Source organism: Pithys albifrons, chromosome 23 (genome assembly GCF_047495875.1).
Source record: "Pithys albifrons albifrons isolate INPA30051 chromosome 23, PitAlb_v1, whole genome shotgun sequence".
Lineage (NCBI taxonomy): Eukaryota > Metazoa > Chordata > Aves > Passeriformes > Thamnophilidae > Pithys > Pithys albifrons.
The window spans coordinates 1,059,020-1,063,505 of record NC_092480.1 but is presented as its reverse complement, the minus strand read 5'-3'; positions in this window follow the sequence as shown (position 1 = coordinate 1,063,505).

Below are 4,486 nucleotides of genomic sequence, written 5' to 3'. Positions count from 1 at the left end.
ACCTTCTTTTAATAAAATGGGAGATTATAAAGGAATATTGTGGCCACCCCAGCCAGCCCAGCCCCATGTGCTGCCAGCCCAGCCCCGTGTGGTGCCAGCCCAGCCAGGGAGCCACTCTCCTTGCCATCTGATGCCTGGGAACTGAGCTGGCTCCAGGGTGGCTTTGAGGACAGGAATCAGCTCCCATTGCTCACAGAACCCAAAGGACTCTGAGCAGTTTTCTCCAGGCTGACACTCAGTAATGGGTTGGAATAAGGAGTTGGATGCCCTCAGTGACAATGCTCAGCCCCAGCAGAGCCAAAACTTGAGTGATGAGAGCAGAGGAGAGGCTGGAATCCCACACACGGTGCTCCTGCTGCGTGGGGAGCCAGGACAGGGGCAGGTGTGACGAGGCAGAGCCAGGCTGCACACCTGGGCACTGCTGTGCCCCCTGCCAGCTCCACACAGGCCCTGCCATGCCTTTGACACTCAGGGCAAGCCAGCTGAGTGTCATGCCAGGAAGAGCTGAGTGGTGTATTTTAATTAGAGTGAGACTAAACGACGTGGGACTCGGAGAGCTTCCCTTTGGCACAACGGCTCAGGGAAATGAAGAGACGAGCATTTTCAATTTAAGGTTTAGTTAGATAATGCCTGTTGGTGCCAGTAGATTACAGAGTGGATATTAAATCCTCCAGGATTTGCAGTGGGGAAGTACTCACAGAATCCATAAGCAGGCAGGAGAGCAGGGCTAGGGAACTATCGTCCCCTGGAGGTCCCGAGCAGGAGGAGAAAATGGGAAGTAAATCTTTTCTTTGAAGGAAGCCCCACGTAAAGAGCACTCACAGGCAGGCTGTGGCCTTTAAAGGTTTCCCTGTTAAGGAGCTTTCTTGCTTCTGACAGCAGCCAAATGGCATGTGAAAAGGTAATGGGGTCTGCCAAGCTGCTGAGCAGGAGAGGCAGGGCTGGACTCCTGAAGGGGATGGAGAAGGGTCTCTCTTCAGCATCCCCCAAAAGCCCCTTCCTTCTGTGAGTGTCCCTGTGAAACCAGGGCAGCTGTGCTGTGGCACAGGAGTTGGAGAGACCCAAAAGAAGTTTACAGGTAACTCTGGTGCTGGGCTGTTTGATCAAACCAGTGTGAGCTGCTGCTGCTGCTGCAGGAGTTGATGAGCAGCTCCTGAGAGCAAAGCAGACCCTTCCTGATGGTTTGGGACAGGCCACCCCAACTTCAGCAAGACTTGGGGACATCTAGGACTGGGCAAGTTCTTCCTAGGGTTAGGCAAAGTCAGACTAACCAGGTTTAGGGTGCCAGGCACAGGTGTCCAACACTGCAGCCCAAGGGAATGGGGTATCACTGCCATAAAGGCATCAGGCTCTGGCAGAGCCAACAAACAGTCTGAGTTTGGCAGAATCTGCTTTAAATCCTCCCTGAAACGCACCCAGAGCCCAGGGCTGAGGATCAGCAATGCCAGCAAAGCTGCTGCCCTTGAGCTGTGCCTGTCTCCTGGTGCTTCCCTCCCTTCTCAGGGAGACAGAAAGTGTTGAAAACTCCTGTTTACAGAACACTGAAGATCCAGTAAAAACAAGAAACAGAAAGGACAAAACGTTTCTCCTTCATTCCTCTCATATATAAGAAGCTTTGCCCATCAGCACGTGGCAACTGTTCCAGGACTAGACAGAGGCTTGCTGGAGGTGTGTAAGATTAGTAGTTTAAAAGCACTAAAATGTGCAAATTAATTACCACAGCTACCCATGCATGTTTTATCTGGCCCAAATGCTGGGCTTTTTTTTCCAGGTTAAGGGAAATATTAACCTCTAAGGGGCTATATCAAGGTCTGTAGCTTGAAGAGCTAAAAGTCTAAAGATCAGACTCTTGGCGATGAAAATTCAGGAGCTCTCACAGTCTTTGATTGAACATCCCAATAGTTTCATTAAGAACACGTCCCTGTATTTTATGCTTGCTAATTAGCAAATTCAAACACTTTATCTCCGTGTTATCTTTGTGCAAGAGAGTGGCAAATTTATGTCATTATAAAATATTACCGAAATTTAAAGGTTCACAAGCAATTAGATTTTGTAATTCTTGTTTATGCCCCTGAAGAATTGTTCATTTTAAAACTTTATAGCTAATATGTACAAAGATAAAGCAGTGGCCCGTGTTGCTCTGGTGACAGAAGTCAAGGAGTGAGCTGAGGGGATTATTAGAGGAGGATATTTTGGAGGTGGTTGCCTTGATTCTGAGCTGGATATTGCAGGGAATTCACACCCCAGGAGAGGGTCTGTGCCCACGTTATTGGCATTTCCCTTGGGCATCGTTCCCGTTTGGAAGCCCAGGGTTATAAACAGGGAGCAGAGCCGAGTACAGGCTGGAGGGCACCGAGGTGACAGTGGGTGCCACCCACTCCTGGGGCAAACGGCGATGGTCGAGGTCACACTCTGGGTGTTCAAGGGACCAATCCCGGCAGCGATGGAGCGCTGACACCTGCCGGCAGGACTGACCCTGAGCTGCCTCCTTCTTAGGGACTGACCCTGGGGCAGCCTCTGAGCCACCTCCTTCCCTGGGACCAGCCCAGAGCCACCTCCTTCAGTGGGACACACCCTGGGACAGATCCAGAGCCACCTCCTTCCCTGGACAGACCCTGGGACAGATCCTGAGCCACCTCCTTCCCTGGGACAGACCCTGGGACAGATCCAGAGCCACCTCCTTCCCTGGGACAGACCCTGGGACAGATCCTGAGCCACCTCCTTCCCTGGGACAGATGCAGAGCCACCTCCTTCCCTGGGACTGACCCTGGGACTGACCCTGAGCCACCTCCTTCCCTGGGATAGTCCATGGGACTGACCCTGAGCCACCTCCTTCCCTGGGACAGATGCAGAGCCACCTTCTTCCCTGGGACTGACCCTGGGACTGACCCTGAGCCACCTCCTTCCCTGGGATAGACCATGGGACTGACCCTGAGCCACCTCCTTCCCTGGGACAGATGCAGAGCCACCTTCTTCCCTGGGACAGACCTCAGGACTGTCCAAGAGCCACCTCCTTCCCTGGGACAGACCCTGGGACAGATCCAGAGCCACCTTCTTCCCTGGGACCAGCCCAGAGCCACCTCCTTCCCTGGACAGATTGTTGAGCCTTGCTGTGACAGCCCAGCTTTGGGGGTCCAAATGCTCTCTGCCCCTCTGCAGCTCTCTGCACCCCTCAGGGGTGTCCCTGGGATGCAGAGCTGATGCCTTGGCCAAGATCCAACCCTCTGTTGTGCCTGAGCAGGGGGAGATGGGCCATGCTGGGCTTCCATCAGGGTGTGCAGTGGTGCTGAGCTCAGCCCATGCTCTCCAGGTTGTGGAGCTCATTGCAGCATGGCTGGAGCTGCTCTGCCTGGATTCCCTGGATTCCCCTGGGGGGTTCCCTGCTCCCTCCCCACACTGCTGACCCTGCTCGCTGCCTCACTGCTCAGGGGATGAGCTCCATCATCATTTCCCAGTGCCACGGAGCCCAGGAGGGCAGGGTGTGCTTGTAACTTCTCTTCTCATGCTTAAATGGTGGAACTGAGATGTTGGCAGCAGTTTCAGGACAGGAAGAAGATTTTTCTTTGATTGCTTTTTAATCACAGTAATAACAGTAATGGAGGCAGTGAGTGGAATTGATGGGGAAGAGCTGAGCTCTCTTCTCTGCTAACTCCCATGTGGGGTAAACAAGAAGGATTTACTGGCTTCTCAAGTGTCTTGGTGATATCCTTGCTCTTCAGGAATGAGTGTTGGCAATGACTGGGGAAAAACTGCTGGTACCCAGTCCCTGGGAGATAAAATCCACCAGGCACCCTCTGGAAAGCTCCTGCCTGGGGTAAATGAATAATCCTTGCCTGCTTCTCTTCTTGTCCCCACAGACTGAGAGGTACAACTGCTCTTTTAAGCAGCTGTCAGGGCCACCTCTACAGGAGTCTGGTCTTGAATCTGCATCTTTAGCAGCCCAAGAGGGTTTTACTTTCTCTCTCAGAGGACCCCAGAGGGCTCAAGTGGGTGCAGGGTCCAACTGGTGCCCAGAACCAACCTCAGTGGGAGATTGGAGTCTGTGCTGGGGCAAAGCAGTGCCCAGCCCAGCATGTGCCCTCACAGCCCCATTTTGGCCACTGCACATGTGACCAAGTGTCCTCCTGCAGTGGGAACTGGAGAGGTTTGACTCTGGCAGGGAAGAGCCACAGGCTGAGGGGCTTCCAGAGCTGCCTTTGCAGGGAAGGGTTTGAGTGGCACCAGAGCCTGGGAACTGCCCCAGCTGGGCACACCTGCAGGGTACTATTCTCAGGGTGTAGTATCAGAGGTGCATCCATCAGCTTTGTCCTTTGAGGATGTGGGAATTTTCTTTGACCTTGACTTAAAATATCCACAAAGCAGTGAAAAAACATCCAGTAGGTGGGAAAATGGGCTCTGCAAAGCCATTGCCACATAAAGAGTACTTTGAAGAGGCTTAACCTCCCTCTCCCAAGCACACAGACACCAAGGACAGGCCTCAGCCTGG